This window comes from Aedes albopictus, chromosome 3 (genome assembly GCF_035046485.1).
Source record: "Aedes albopictus strain Foshan chromosome 3, AalbF5, whole genome shotgun sequence".
NCBI lineage: Eukaryota > Metazoa > Arthropoda > Insecta > Diptera > Culicidae > Aedes > Aedes albopictus.
In genome coordinates this window covers 235291771-235308638 of record NC_085138.1, presented here as the reverse complement: position 1 = coordinate 235308638, position 16868 = coordinate 235291771, and positions in this window count along the sequence as shown.

Genomic DNA, 16868 nt, shown 5'->3' with positions numbered 1-16868 from the left:
TTCTTCGAACCACTTACTTCTGACGGCAATCGTCAGAAGGCACTCTTGTTGAGCCATCGAGGACGTCGAATTTCGTCCAAGAAAGTAATGAACCTGATGTTTTTCTTGTAGTTATGATTCTCTAGTTTTGGCTCGGAGTGTTGAAAAAAAAAACAGGAATATTTTAAGAATCCATAGATGGATTTTCTGAAGAAACACTAGCAAACCTCTCCCTGGTAGAATACCTTACAAAATATCTTGAGATATTTTTGAAAAACAAAATCCTGGAGAAATCCCCTAACAAAAATCCTAAACAACTTTTGTAAGGATTTCTGTAGGAATCCACAAAGCAATTTCTGAGAAAATACATAGAAGAACAGCCGGCGGAATTTCTAATGTAATCTTTGTGTGAATTTGCAAGAATCTCTGCAAGAATATCTTCCAGATTTTCCTTAAGAATCCTTCTAAGAATCTCTGAAAGTACAGAGTCTACAGTGAAAATCCTTGGAGGATTTTCTTAGTCTTCCTTAAAATCCATGAAGTATTTTTGAAAAAGTTCATGGAAGGTTTTCTAGATGAATGCTTTGAAACATTTCTGATTCCTTCATGAAAAAAATATCTGAATAAATTCTTAGATAGATTTGTGGAACAAACTATGCAAGAATTTTTGAAAGTAATTCTTGAAGTATTTTTTATTTTAATTTCTTCATTTCCTCGTGGATGAGTCCCTGGAAAAATTTCTTCAAGAATCCCTTGGATTTTTTTCAGGAACTCGTGTAAGTTTTTTAAATAAATGATGGATTTCGGGGTCTTTGAAAGAATTATCAAAAAATCTTTGGAAGTTTTTTCCAAAGTAATCCTTGGATAAATTAGTCAAGAATTCTCTGATATTTCTTAAGAAATTATTAGTTGAATTTATAACAAAATCTATAAGAGATTTTCTGAATGAATCACTCGATAAAATTGTGAAGAAACCCCTAGGAAAGTATAGAAACCACTGCAGAAAATCCCCGAATGGAGCTCTCATTTTTTTTTTTTCAAAAGAGTCCCTAGAGGGACTTCTAACAGAAGGCCCACAAAGATTGTTGCTGGGGAATTATTGGTAAAATCCTTGGAAGAATTTCTTAAGTAACCCCGGTACAAATTTTTGAAGGAACTTTTGAAACATTTTCAGAAAACTCTGGAGTTTCTGAAGACATCGGTGAAAGATTTATTAAAATAATCTTACTAGAAATTTCTGAATATAGGTCTAAAGAAATTTCTGAAGGAATCTCCGAATGATTTTTTGAAAGAATCCCTAGAGGATGTGCACAAATTCATGGATATTTCTTTGAAAAAGCGAAGGAATTTCAGAAATAAACCATGCAAAATTCTTTGGAAGATTTTTCTGTGGAATTTGTAGAAAAGGAGGAATTTCTAAACCAATCCCTGAAGAAAATTTCCGAATGAAACCTTATTAGATTTTTTGAAAGAATCCATGACATTTTGGCTGAATACTCGGACAAATTTTTGAAACAAAAAAAAAAAAAAAAAAAAATAAGCAAGATTTTTTAGAAAAAATCTAAAGAGTTTTGATAGAATTTCAAAAGGAATCTCCAATACATTCTCCAAACGAATGCCTAGAGAATTTTCTAAATAAATATCCAAAGGAATTTCTGAAATAATCCCTGGTCAAATTTCTTAAACAATCTCTGAAATAAGTTGTAAAAAATATGAAAAAATTGGTGAAGCAATTAATGCCAGATTTCGTGAAAGAATTCTTTCTGGAGGAAACACATGGAAGATGTTCTGCAATGATCTGTAACATGATGATATGGTTTGGGAAGTTTTCATCAGAGACCGTCGTAATAAAGTTGAAAATTGTGGGTTCACTAACTTTTATTTAATACCGCAGAATTACAGCAAAAGACGACCGAGCTGTTAGCGGTACAAATCCACAGTACTCGTACAGAAAGATCATTCGGCAAATATAGCACAACCAGCAACCACTTGTCACAAATCCCAAAAATTCCCCTTGGGAAATTTTAGAAGGGATCCCTGGAGGAATTTCCAAATTCCTAAAGAAATTTTTTCGTGAAGAAATCTTTTTGAAGAAATTCGTAAGAGATTCCAGGATACATCCTCAGAGACAACCCTAAAGGAATGAATTTCTGAACTTTTTGAATTTTTGGGACATTCATTTAAATATCGTTGTTGTGTATGTCCATTGCTCAAAATATTAGCTTTTCAATCAACCAAACTTATTTTTGGAAACAGAAGATTTCGATAGTGACAAGCTAGTGAGATAGTGGTTTATTCGTTATTTAGTGAGAATTATTGATAAATGCCAAAAACTCCGAGCCTTTTATATAAAACTCAGTTTTCTAGCAACTTTTATGTTTTGGTAAATTTTTGTATATGATAAGAATTTTTGCCTTTCTCGTACACTAAGTGTACTGGAAAGGCTATATGTTCACTCCAAAAATGACTTTTTGATAGGAGGCCCAGAGGGTCGAGTCACATATACCAATCAACTCAGCTCGACGAGTTGAGGTGATGTCTGTGTGTGTGTATGTATGTGTGTATGTGTGTGGTCAAAATAAACTCACATCACTTTTATGAACTAAACCTCAACCGATTTTAATGAACGACGGTTCATTCGACGCGGAATCTGGTCCCATTGTTTCCTATTGAAAATGGTTCGGATCGGTCCAGCCGTTCCGGAGTTATGGCCATTTAGGTGTTCCGGACCGGTACCCCAGGAAGGGGCCAGATATCAAAACGCTACAAACCCATACATGCGGCACATCAAACTACGGAATTTTCGATTACTTGATGAATGGTAAGCAGATAAATAGTCTGAGACCATATCTGAACCGGTTGTGTTCCGGAACCGGTTCCGGATGTCCCGCCGGAAGTGGCCAAACATAAAAGTGAACTAAACCCATGCGTGCGACATATCAAACCGCGGCTTTTTCGATATCGTGATGAACAGTAAGCAGGAAAACATTATCAGATTATATCGGAACCGTTAGTGTTCCGGAACCGGTTTCAGATGTCCTGCCGGAAGTGGCCAAGTATAAAAGTTAACCAAAACCATGCATGCGACGTATCAAATAGTGGCTTTTTTGATATCCTGATGAGCAGTAAGCAGAAAAATATTCTCAGATTATATCTGAACCGATTGTGTTCTGGAACCGGTTCCTGGTGTCCCGTCAAAAGTGGCCAAATATAAAATTGAACCAAAACCATACATGCGACACATAAAACCGCAGCTTTTTTTGATATTCTAATGAACAGTAAGCAGGGAAGCAGTCTCAGACCATATCGGAACCGGTTGTGTTTCGGAACCGGTTCCGGATGTCCCGCCGGAAGTGGCCAAACATAAAAGTGAACTAAACCCATGCATGCGACATATAAAACCGCAGCTTTTTTTTGATATTCTAATGAACAGTAAGCAGGAAAGCATTCTCAGACCATATCTGAACCGGTTGTGTTCCGGAACCGGTTCCGGGTGTCCCGCCGGAAGTGGTCAAACATGAAAGTGTACTAAACCCATGCATGCGACATATCAAACCGCGGCTTTTTCAATAACGTGATGAACAGTAAGCAGGAAAACATTCTCAGACTATATCGGAGCCGGTAGTGTTCCGGAACCGGTTACAGATGTCCTGCCGGAGGTGGCCAAGTATAATAAGCAGGAAAATATTCTCAGAACATATCTGAATCGGTAGTAATCCGGAACCGGTTTCAGGTGTCCCGCCGGAAATAGTCAAATATAAAAGTGAACCAAACCCATGCATGCGACACATCAAATCGCGGAATTTTAGGTATCTTGATTTGGCAAAAAAAATTCGGCCATATTGGGGACAACCGTTAGTGGTCCACAACCGATTACGGTTGCCCCATCGGAAATGGTCAAATGTAATGGGGAACCAAACCATAAATTCGACACATTAAATGATCTTGTACCGACTTTTCGAACCCTCTAAGCAGAATACCCTCTTCGTGAGTGTTACCAGTTTCGTACCTTTTGATTCCGCCCTATGTTGCTTATTCTTTGACAGATACGCGTATTTCGACTACCACTTGTAATCTTCCTCAGTGTCAGTTATCCACAGTGGAATTAAAAGATACGAAACTGATTTCACTCACGAACATTAAATGAATTTTTAGGTAACCTGATAAACGGTCAACAAGAAAAAAAAAATCATAGACCATGTTTTGGAAAACCAATAGTGTGCCGAAAACGGTGCCAGGTGCCCCAACGGAAGTGGTCAAATGTAGAACGGAACCAAACGCACACACGCAGCACATAAAATAACGGCTTCTTCGAGCGTTAGCGTAGCGTTCCGGAATCAGTTTCGAGTGCCTCGCCGGAATTTGCGAAATGCACACATGAACCAAACCTGATAAACCTGCATTACACCAATTTGTGACTTTTTAGGAAAACTGATTAACAATTTGCATGAAACTAGTCCATATCACGCCACAAGGTCATATAAGGGACAATCGGTATGTGGTAAAATGTGAACCGAAAGTGGAAAATATGAAATTGAACCAAACCCATGCGTGTGGTACCCAACCAGGCTAATTCGACAATTATTGCTGTCAAATTACCTGGGTAAACTTTTAATTCCATGAACTAACTTTATTTTAGTTTTGTTTAGATTGTAGGATTTGTTTTTGAACACAAATTTTACAGATATTGTGGTGGTACGAGTTCACTGCGGTTGATCACCAAACAGGATCAGGTGTCGGAAAGCACCAAGTTTGAACTTCCGGAAGTAGCAGCTGCACGAGGAGCCGCTGCGGGTGTGAGTCACATCACAATATCGGATCATTCGTATTTACAGTGTATTATACTGAGACATTTGATCATTTTTTACGAATTAAAAAATGTCGTATTAAAAAGTGATGAATACGCGGGGTTTGACAGTACATCAAATACAGTCCGGATTCGCTGGTTGGGTCACGACTGCGCCCCGATTAGCGAATCGTGTTCGTTCGTTGAGGCAACTGACAACTGATCAAAATGCTCTAGACACTCGCAAGTGACGAGAAATACGTCACGGAACACTCACATACTTGCGCAAACGTTCTGTATACAGGAGCTGTGATGCGACGGCGGTCAGACGTCAAACTCGTTTTGACATCTATTTTGACATTGACAGTGCTTTTTAGTTGGGTTTTGCCCCAACCAGTGAACATTCAACCATCGAGACAGCCCATCTAACGAGCTGTCAACGAACGAATCGTCACTGTAGCAGCTTTTTTGATAACTTCTTCTTCACTACTTACGTTCGTGTTTTCAACGGTCAATAAAATTTGATCTGTGCTTGTGTAAAAAGTTATATCTTGGCTTGTTAGTATCGTCTTGATATTGATCAGCCTCCAGTGTTAGTGAAGGTGCTCATGCAGTCAACTGGGAAATCTGATATTATTCAGCTCTGCTTATACTTTAAACATAACGTCGGACTATGTGCCATCAATAAGTTTTAAGTCAATTCAATGATGGCTTTGATAAAATGCTTGCTTTTCTCAAAAATATCAGGATTCAGGAACACTTTGACATACGTCGACGGAAAGATCGTGAAAACATATACGACGAGAAAGGCACTATCACCACTAGGTGGATTAATTTGGTTTTTTTTTATTTATTTTTATTTATTTTATTTTATTTTTTTATCTGTATTTACGAGATTCTTAGCCCTAAAGCTAAATCATCTTGGGAACCACGCTTTACTTCCATTCCGAAGGAAAAGCTCACATATTGTGAGTTGGTCGAGAGTGGGATTCGATCCCAGGTCTACGACGTGATAGTCACCATCACACCAGGTCCGCTTCACAATTTTGAAAATTGAAATTTCTTTTGAAATCAAATAGGTATAAATACGTGGCTGTGATTATGTCAAATGAAACCTACGAAGCATGGATGAGAGTGTGAGCTAACGTCTCTTTGGCGTGCCAATGTATTTTAACCATTTTACATCGTTTCTTTACCGTTGTCCGCTAGAAGCGAAAAATTTCAAGAGCACTACCACCGCGTGGTCCCTCCGAGGCAAAGGTAAAAGAGCGAGGTGGAGGAGAAGCAGCAGATGTGATGCGTTTTTTTCGGCTCGCATAAATTAAGGTCCCTAAAACATTCGCGCAGCATAAGCAAGCATGTGAACGCAAGCAGTAAAACCAACACATCGACAGGCTCTACTTTACAATGTGTTGTTGCGTTGCGCCCGGTGGTGTTGAACGGACTTATCCCTGCCGGGCGAAAGCATAGAATGAAGGAAACCTGAAAAATAAAATGTTTTAAGTTGTCGAACGGTTATGGGAGATCTGAGTGAAGGCGCGCGACGACTGGAAGAGGTGGATCATTGACGATGGTTGTTGGTTCGTTGCACATGTACCTACCGGCTTACTTACCTACCGAAACATGGAACAAGCGCACCGGGCCAATGTGCCGATTTGAAGAATTCGTAAACGAACAATTTCAGCGGGCGGGAAGATGCATTGAGTAAACTTGAAAGAACTTGAAAGTTTTGAGGATATAAGTGTTATTATTGTCGAATTAGGCACTGCACTATTAACAGGTCCTTATCTACTGAATTTTGATTTAGGATATATAATACGTACATGAATAGATTAGGTGAGTAATAAATATTAAACTTTTCGTGATTCCTAAAAATGTCATCGACAAATGCTCTCAGAAACATTTCTGTTAATTCGTATTTTTTTGCATCGTAATACGTAGTCATCTTCAATGAATGCAGAATGGCCCAGTTGATATTCTGCTGACAGATCCCCATATTATAAACTACTGGCGACTACAACAGATTTCTCTGACCTACATATACCTTATTTCATTCCTTTCGACTCATGTTCTTCATGCGTTGTTTCGTAGTAAAGGATGCATTTTTTTTTATAAAATGCGAACAGTCCTTGCTTGGTACAAGGTATTGCTGGTATTTGCAGACAGACGCAAACAACATGCTTCCAGCAATCAGAAGTGAGTGAACGGTGTGCATACTGGTAAACGAATCAGAGACTTCATGCATAATGGACGAGGGAAAGGAAGGTCCTACGCGTCACTGACTGGTGCCACAGATAGGAAAATGAAAATATATTAAACCATTTTATTTCCGTCTAAGGTGCGTAGCAACGTATGTGAACGCTTCCACTTCCGCTGTGTTCTGTTTACAGCCAGCACCAGCGCCAGGAATATCAAATTTATTGAGATTTACTATCTACCCACTGTTCTGAAGAAGTTCTCACATTGTTTAGGAAGTAAGATATCCTTCTAATACATTATCAATATTTATAAGATAGCGGCGTTTTCCGGGGAACAATATGGGTAGATAGAATCAGCCTTTGTCAACACAGTAAGGGTGCACGTTTCCGGCAAACAGCTACGAGAACGTAAACTTTCTTGGCTCCTGTTCTTTTTTTTTGTGTGTTGATTCCGTTTGTTGAGTGCCTCCTTAACGAAATCCAAACATATGTTTACGTTTTTGCGGTTAGCTCAACTTGGAAAACTGCTGTTGGCTTCGATGTGTTTGTACCGTATGCATATGGAATCCGCATACCTAAATGTAATGTGAATGTACGCGCCCATTGCTTGCCAACAGAAACAGTTTAAATTCATTTTATTCGGTAAGTATCATTTGTAATCAAAGGATTACAAGCTAAGTTGAGTGTTGAACAGCATTTCTGTCATCCATTCTTCGTTTTCCTTTTTGTTGCACAAAACTATAATACAAGGGCAAAAGATTATTGAGACCACAGTAAATTGAAACTTCTGTAACACAAAAAAAAAACAATGTGATCGAATGCTGAATAACAGAATTCATATTATGACCAGGGTACGAAAAACGGATCACGCCGCAAAACAAACGCTTTGTCCTAAGCGGTGCATGTCGGTAACAAAGGCGCTCCGCAACAAACGCATGTCAGGCGATGAGAGCAATAAGACAAATATCGCTTGCCGTGCGTGTGCCGATATTTCGGCTTTTCTGTTGAAATTTTCGACCCACATCATCGAATTCATGAGCATTTGGACGAATTAAGACTCTTGCCATCCTCAGAGTCGAGTTTCAGTTGTACAACAATTCGAAAATCACGATGTGAATAGAACGAGACAATTAGTCCTACCGTTTTTTGTTGTGAACAAACTCGGGAGCAATTTTGTCATTATCTGCTAACGAAAAAACAAAGCGTTGTTGCCGTGTCTTCTTTGTTGCCTATTTTTCGCTTGCGGTGCCATATTCTGCGTACACTGATTATGACAATACCCAGGTAACCAATAAGCAGTTAAAATGGCAATCGAATTCGACATTATACGCGCCTTTAAAGCAGGTCATTGAGGCGAAACTGGAAGCATTTCCTCATTTTTTGGTTTTCGATTTTTAATTAAATAACGAAGCAATATTTTCAAAATCGATTTTCGTACACATTTAGAGTATGGATCAAGGTATCTCCTGAATTTTTCCCTGGTAGAAAAAGTTTTTCGTTTTTGCAGAAACCATTTTTGTGTGTAATTTTGTTTAAAAATGGTTTCTGCAAAAACGAAAAACTTTTTCTACCAGGGAAAAATTCAGGAGATACACGCTAACGCCGCTCAGCACAAAAGTGCATAATTTCCAGACTACACAAAAAATGTGTAACCCTTGCACATTCACAAAATCAGCTCCTGTGTCCGCAAAATCGTGAAATCCGCAAAAAATGTGTACAGCAATCTAGCTAGGCTTACTAGTGACCTTGGAAAACAAAAAAAAAAATATCGACATTTCGCATCTAGACGAGTGTACGAGCTGTTTTTGAGAATGTGTGACTGTAACACATTTTTGTGTGGTCTGGAAATTATGCACTTATGAGTAGGGCTTACACATTTTAGTGCTGAGCGGTGTTACTGTGTACCTTGATCCATACCGTAATCCGGGGTCAAATTGATCACTTTAAAACAACTTTTGCGGATAACATGAGTGACAATTCAAACATTGCCAAAAGAATTTCTGTAAAATCAATACCCAGTGGATCTCTATGAAACCATGTGACAGAATTTTGTTCAATAAGTTTAAACTTTTAGTTGAAATTGATCAGTATACAATTAAGCATCGGTTAAAAAGATAAAAATCCTTATCCACTTAATTTTGCTCTTCTAAACCCGAATAACGCGTCAAAACTCTTACAACTAGTAAATTTGACACTTAAAATACAAAATTAAATTTTTAAATTTCCCCCTTAACGCCTAAAGGTAGGCAATTTCCTTTGAAATAGTGTTTTTTTGTTACAATAAATGATTTTTTCGTCAAAAAAAGGACTTTTTTCGAGGACAATCGATTGTTTAGAAGCAATGATTTAAATTAGAAAGTGGAAATGTGTTGTGGTTTTAGCATCACTAATCTCTCTTAGCAGTTTCATTTCAATAATGTAACAGCTATGATGCCTGTTGCCCGAAACATACCGTGCATTTGAAATGCTACGAAACTGCTGTCAGATTTTAAGTAGCATTTGAATTGTTATTAAAGAGCAGTTTAGCTGTCGAATTGCTATGATACGGCAGTAAGCAGGCCGAATACAGATATGAAACAGAAATACGGCTTATTCAAATGCTTATTGGTTACCTGGGTATGTATGCTAATCTGGAGAATTTTCAAATTTGTATGGAGCAATTCATGTTTTACATGGTGCAGTATTTATGGAGCATTTTTCTTTTTTCTGTAGTGCAGTTTAATATTTTTATGATGCAACTTGATTATTTCTATGGAACAATATTCTATTTGCTATGAGTGCAATTTTATTTTTTTTTATTTAGCACATGCATTTTAAGGCACGTTAAGGTGAAGCATCAAGAAATCCCATTGCAATTTTGCATACAAACTTTAGAGGCACACATCTGAAGAACGGATCATCGAATCATGCCGCATTTGATTATCCTGGCTTTGCTCACTTCTAAAAGGAGGCAGCTTTTCCAAAACGGGCGCATTTGTTTACAAATTTTCAAGATTTGTGCTCTTGAAAACGTGAGTAGGGGTCCAAGTCAGCCATTGTGGCAGCCATATTGGTATTCTTTGAAGTTTCTCCTTAAAGGCTGGGTAATTCGCGCAATACAGATCGGATCCCCGGAACTCCTATCCCTACTAGAGATGGTCGGGTTTCAAATTTTACAGATCCGAACCCGACCCGTACCCGAACAATTTTCAATTTCAAAACCCGGACCCGACCCGAACCCGAGATTTTTTTGTTCCGTCAAACCCGGTCCCGACCCGAACCCGAAAAAATATTTGTCAATAAACCCGACCAAAACCCGAGTTAAAAAATACTTGTTAAATGTATCAAATATAACAAATGAAGCATTTTTCCAAATATTGATTTATCTAAACTGCTACGAAACCCGACTTAAACCCGACCCGACCCGTACCAGAGTCTTTTTTTAATTTCCAAGCCCGAACCCGACCCGTACCCGTCGGGTTCGGGTTCGGGTCGGGTTTCGGGTTTGAAAACCCGAAACCCGACCATCTCTAATCCCTACATCCGCGTGGCACCAGCCGGACTGCGAGAAACCTTAGGGAAGATCCGGTAACCAACCCAGGTGGGAACTTTGGTCTTGTGCTGACAGGGAAGGGGGTTTGCTTCTACAAACCTAAGCGTCTGTTCTCTAAGAGGAGCGGCTCACAAAAGCGTCTGATCCCCATGTTAGAGGCGGCTGATCATCGTCCGAATGCCAGGGAAGGATTCTTAGCTCAACTGTGCGCTATGGTTGAATGGTTCTCAGGAAAGTAGGGAGTTGGTGTCCGACCCTACGAGCCAGCCGTAAAAAAACCATTGTAATGGAAAATCAGCAACAGAACCGAGACCAACGGCAAACTCGGTACGTTGATATAGCGATCTCTCAACTTCATTGGGAGCACCCGTATACTTGCCGATCTACTGCAGGACCGCGGGTTAGGCATCGTAGCGCTGCAGGAGGTGTGTTGGGCAGGTGCGAACGCTTACAAGTAATCATACCATCTACCAGAGTTGCGACAACACATGTGAGCTGGGAACAGCCTTATCGTTACACCTGGAAACCACAGCAGACGGAATCGCAAAGCGACCACTGATTGACGGACGGCACTTCTCCGACATCATCGACGTCAGAACCTATCGTGGCGCCATTCGAAGCATGTTAAAAACAAAGAGAAACGTCGAGGGGAAACAGCACAAAGAGAAACATTTTAGTGCCTCATATTTGAGACTCCCGAAAAGTTGATCTACAATTATACTGGCGTTTTTCGTGGTAAAATCGTGCCATTCACATGGCATGACAATATTGCACACATAACACAGCGTAACAAAAATTTACTTTTTGTCTGTCTCAAGAGCAAACTTATGTGTCTCCGAAGGATTTTGGGCCGCTGAATCCGAATCCGGGCTCAGATGTGCTCTAACACGTCACAATTTTGAGCTATACCTCAATTTATAGGGCAAAATATGCGATTTTGGGCTTTTTTGACAGCAAGTCATTAAGCAAGGAAATATTTTTTTTAAGCAATCAAAAGGTTAATTGGTCAGTTAACATCTAAATTAACTCATGCAAAATATTTCGTTTTACCAAATCAAATTTGATAGTTTTAAGCGATTTATTTTAGGTACGATATTTCCCATACAAGTCACCCTCCAAAAGTTGCATGCAAGTTTTCATACTAACATAAAATGCTAAAATCTATGAAATTTGATAAGGTAAAACGAAATATTTTGCATCCGTCGTTAATTTAGATGTTAATTGACCAATTAACCTTTTGATTGCTTAAAAAAATATTTCCTTGCTTAATGACTTGCTGTCAAAAAGCCCAAAATCACATATTTTGCTCTATAAATTGAGGTATAGCTCAAAATTGTGACGTGTTAGAGCAAATCTGAACCCGGATTCGGATTCAGCGGCCCAAAATCCTTCGGAGACACATAAGTTTGCTCTTGAGACAAAACAATGTTGCGCTGTGTAATCTATGCTTTGTAATAATTGATTTATAGGTATAAACATATTTATGCTAACTCCCGGTGTACACAAAGTGTCTCAATTTGGAGAAACCGTACTTTTTTGTGTAAACAAATCCGCACATGTTTCGGAGTCACAAGCTGCAAGCAGGAAGGTGATAGCAAACGAGAGAAGACGCTCTAACTTTGGGTGCGGGAGCGTGGAACAGATTTTTTGTTCTCTTGTTTTACTCTGAGGAGGATTCCATCTCTGGACGAACCGAGAATCGTACCGAAGTACCGAAGTAATGAACCGAGTATCCCGGAAATCGATTTGATGGCTTATTAACCCATGGGGAGATTCAAGCGATGCGGAATATCGCCTATAAGGAGGCAATGGAAATCAGTTTACTGTAACGTAAGATATTTGAATTTCAGTTAATTTTATATTTTTAAATACATTGTAAAACTTGTTTCTTAGTTATAGCTAAAAAATGGTTCAAGTTAAAAAAAAATATAGAGCACGATTCCGAAATCAGCACGTAATTACGCATGCAGATTAGCCGCTGATAAAAGTTCCTAACTTTTGTTTTTTTTTAGTCAACTAGTGTTTTGAAAATAGCCTTTTTATTAGAGAATTTCTTTGCCATATGTGTCTGAAAGTTTGTTACCAATGCAAAGACAAAGCTGTGAAAGCAACTCTACACCAGGTGAGTATAATTTACATTCACTTCGTAAAGAATTGCCTTCGCAGCTCCCTCACGACTTCGGTATGCGTTTGCGACCCTTACTCTATTCGGCAACTTTTTAGACAAAACCACAAGGCAAAAGGCGCATATATACATCGTTTCTTGATTGCACACTTCTGAGTTAAGAAAACAGCTAGTGAGTGTAACTCTTTGCAAGTGAGTGTTCCCATCCTTGGTTGGAACCTTTGTCTGCAGTCATCCTGTTATTTTGTGGGTATAAGAAAAGAAATTGGAAAAAAATAAATACTTACCTGGTGCGTCCTATATCACTTTACCCTATTTAAGAAGAGAGAATCGTGCTTACCAACCGAATAAGCGCCTCTCGTTGGCACATAAGAGCTTTCTAGATTGTTTGCGCGTCTGTGGTGTGCTGACGTCGCGACGGTGGCGGTTGATCTCCTCGCCACAGTTGATAACTTGTTTACTCACATCGCTCGCACATCACGTGGCATGGAGAGCTTGGAAGGTAAACCGTTTTTCTGATTTGATTTGCATTGCTGGTTGCATATATTGAGGGATCATGTACCATGGTGATTTTCATTTTGGTGTATACTTTGCGTTCGTTGGATTCTGTTAGGTATGGATGGTGGCATTTCGATTTTCGATTGTGATCATTTTTGCCTTTCTCGTACACCAAGGTGTACCGAAAGGCTATATGTTCACTCCAAAAATGAAATTTTGATAGAACCCCCGGAGGGCCAAGTCTTATATACCAATCGACTCAGCTCGACGAGTTGAGATGATGTCTGTGTGTATGTATGTGTGTGTGTATGTATGTGTGTGCGTGTGTATGTGTGTATGTGTACAAAAATGTCACCTCACTTTTGGATAGTGAATATCATCCGATTTCAACGCTTTTGTTTTCAATCGACGCGGAATATTGTCCCATTGTTTCCTATTGAAAATGGTTCGAATCGGTCCAGCCGTTCCGGAGTTATGGCCGTTTAGGTGTTCCGGACCGGTACCCCAGGAAGGGGCCAGATATGAAATTGTAACAAACCCATGCATGCGACCCATCTAACCACGGCATTTTCGATTATCTGACGAACGGTAAGCAGGAAAATAGTCGCATATTATATCTGAACCGGTAGTGTTCCGGAACCGGTTCTGGGTGTCCCGCCGGAAGTGGCCAAATATAAAAGTGAACCAAACCCATGCATGCGACACATCAAATTGCAGCTTTTTGTATAACCTGATGAACGGTAGACAGGAAAATAGTCTCGGACCATATCTAAACCGGTAGCATACCGGAACCGGTTCCGGGTGTCCCACTGTAAGTGGCCAAATGTAAAGGTGAAACAAACCCATGCATACGACACATCAAATCACCGCTTTTTATGTAACCTGATGAATGGTTAACAGGAAAATAGTCTCAGACCATATCTGATCCAGTAGTGTTCCGGAATCGGTTCCGGGTATCCCGCCGGAAGTGACCAAATATAAAAGTGAACCAAACCCATGCATGCGACACATAAAATCGCAGCTTTTTCTATAACCCGATGAACGATAAATAGTAAAATAGTCACAGGCTATAACTGTACCGGTAGTGTTGCAGAACCGGTTCCGGGTGTCTCACCGGAAGTGGCCAAATATAAAAGTGAAACAAACCCATGCATGCCACACATTAAATCACCGCTTTTTCTGTAATCTGATGAATGGTAAACAGGAAAATAGTCGCAGACCATATCTGATCCGGTAGAGTTCCGGAACTGGTTCCGGGTATCCCACCGGAAGTGGCCAAATATAAAAGTGAACCAAACCCATGCATGCGACACATCAAATCGCTGCTTTTTCTATAACCTGAGGAACGGAAAGCAGGAAAATAGTCTCAGATCATATCTGAACCGGTAGCATCCCGGAACCGGTTCCTGGTGTCCCGCCGGAAGTGGCCTAATTCATACATGCGACACATCAAATCATGGCCTTTTCGATAACTCGTACGATCAGCAAGAAAATAAGCTATGCCCACATTAGAAACTACTGATAGTGTTCCGGAATCGATTTGAGATATTTCGCTGAAAGTAGCCGAATGTAAAAGAGAACCAAAAAAATATTCGCGACACATCAAATGACTTTTAAGGTATCCTGATGAACGGTTACCAAGAAAAAATATCTCAGATCATGCTTGGGAAAACTAGTAGTGACCCGGAATCGGTTTCCGGTGTCCCTCTGGATGTGGTCAAATATAGAAGGGAACCCAACTCCATGCATGCGCTTCATCAAACCGCGGTTTTTTCGATAAGCTGATGAAAGGTTTTCAAGAAAACCAGCTCAGATTACGTTAGAGACCACCGATAGTATTCCACAACCGGTTTCAGGTGTCCCACCGGAATTGGTCAAATGTAAAAATGAACCATGTAAATTTTCCGGAACCGGTTAAGGGCGTCCCACTGGACATACATAAAAGTGAATCAAACCCATGCTTGCGGTACAGCAAATCGCTTTTTTATCAGTAACCTGATGCATGGATGATAAGAAAATAGGCACAGTCCACAGAAGTTACTACCGGTAGTGTTTTTGGTTCAGGGTAACCTGATTAACAGTTTTTATAAACTCAGATCACATTTGAATATACCGGTAGTGTTACGGAATCATTTCCGGGGGTCTCGTAAGCAATACAAAATATACTCAGATTACATAAGAGGCTACCGCTGGTGTTGCAGAAGCAGCGTTGGGTGCTTTAGCGAAATTACGAAAGTGAGCTAAATGAATGCAAGCGATAGATATGTGTAAGAGAACCAAAAACCTAATAAAACTAAAGCGATCTCATCAAATCACACCATTTTAGATTCCTGAGACGTAAATTTACAGTAGGATGGATCAACGTTGTGATGATGATGATAATGATGATGATGATGATGATGATGATGATTGTGTACCTACCATCAGCGCAAGGATTACCTATGGTTGCAGAGTCATACCGGAAGGAAATTATCTACCTGATGGTTTGGTGTAGCAGGGTAAGCTAAATTTACTGGAGACCTTCGGAAGACAACACGATGGTTGTTATCTCGTGACAAAGTCTGGCCACCCCACGAACATTTGTCCAGAAACCAGTTCATTTAGCTTCCTTAGGCTACCCCTCCCAATATCCCAAGTATCATGTAATTTGAATATATTTAATTATATAGTTAACCAATTAGCTGATTTTACCTGAAAAAAATAAATATTATGATTATGATTCATAGAATTTTAATTGACTTACATTACAATTACAACTTTATTTACAAATCGTTATTTTATTAAGTTGAAGTTAAAATCAAGTATATAACACGGAAACAAATAGTATAATAGTAGTAGAAAAAGAAAACAAAATACAAAAATAAAACAAAACACAGAAAAATAAACCAAATTTTGATCTTGTAATTTTCCTGCATTTAAACCAAGCTGGAAAATTACGAAGTCAAAATTGGATATGGTAGATCTTACGCCGTAACGCACCATTATAAGGTGATCTACCCACGTTACGGGTAAACAGTAGGATGGATCAACGTTGTATGGAAAAATTAAAATTTAAGCGCATCAGCCCGGAACATTCTTTTAAATCTTTATTTGCGTCTAAAATTACTTCGCAAAATTTTGATGCGGCTGGAGGGCGAGCTCTGAAATGTGGTTGATATTTGAATGTGATATAGCATTGGCAATTCAAATTACTACATTACAAATTCTACATAAATTTTGCAACCAATGATAATAAAATATAGCTTAAAATGTGCAGATAAAACTTTGTCAAAGTGTTCTGTGGAAAAAGTTAAATCCTGTCTAGTAATTGTCATATTGGTATGAATCAGCCTCCAGTGAAGGTGGTCAAGCAGTCAACTGAAAGGACTGATATCTTCAGCTCTGCCCATACGTTGAATATAACGTTGGAATAAGTGCCCCAATTCGATGATGACCTTGATAAAATTCTTGATTTTCTAAATAAAGTATTCTCATGATTCAGAAATTCGTAGATGGTACAGTCCCAGATCGCTGTTATGAGCATTTCCCCCTTCTCGTCCATTACCAAAGCACAGAGATTTGGGGCTGATCACTGACTCTAAGGCAAGATTGATTGCGTCGACGGAAAGATCATGAGTACATATTTGACGAGAAAGGCACTATCACCACTAGGTGGATAAATCTGGGTTTTTTAAACAACAAACTACAAAACCAAGTACAGAACGCTTATCTCAAATATCAATGTTGATTTACTCCTAACGCTAACACTCA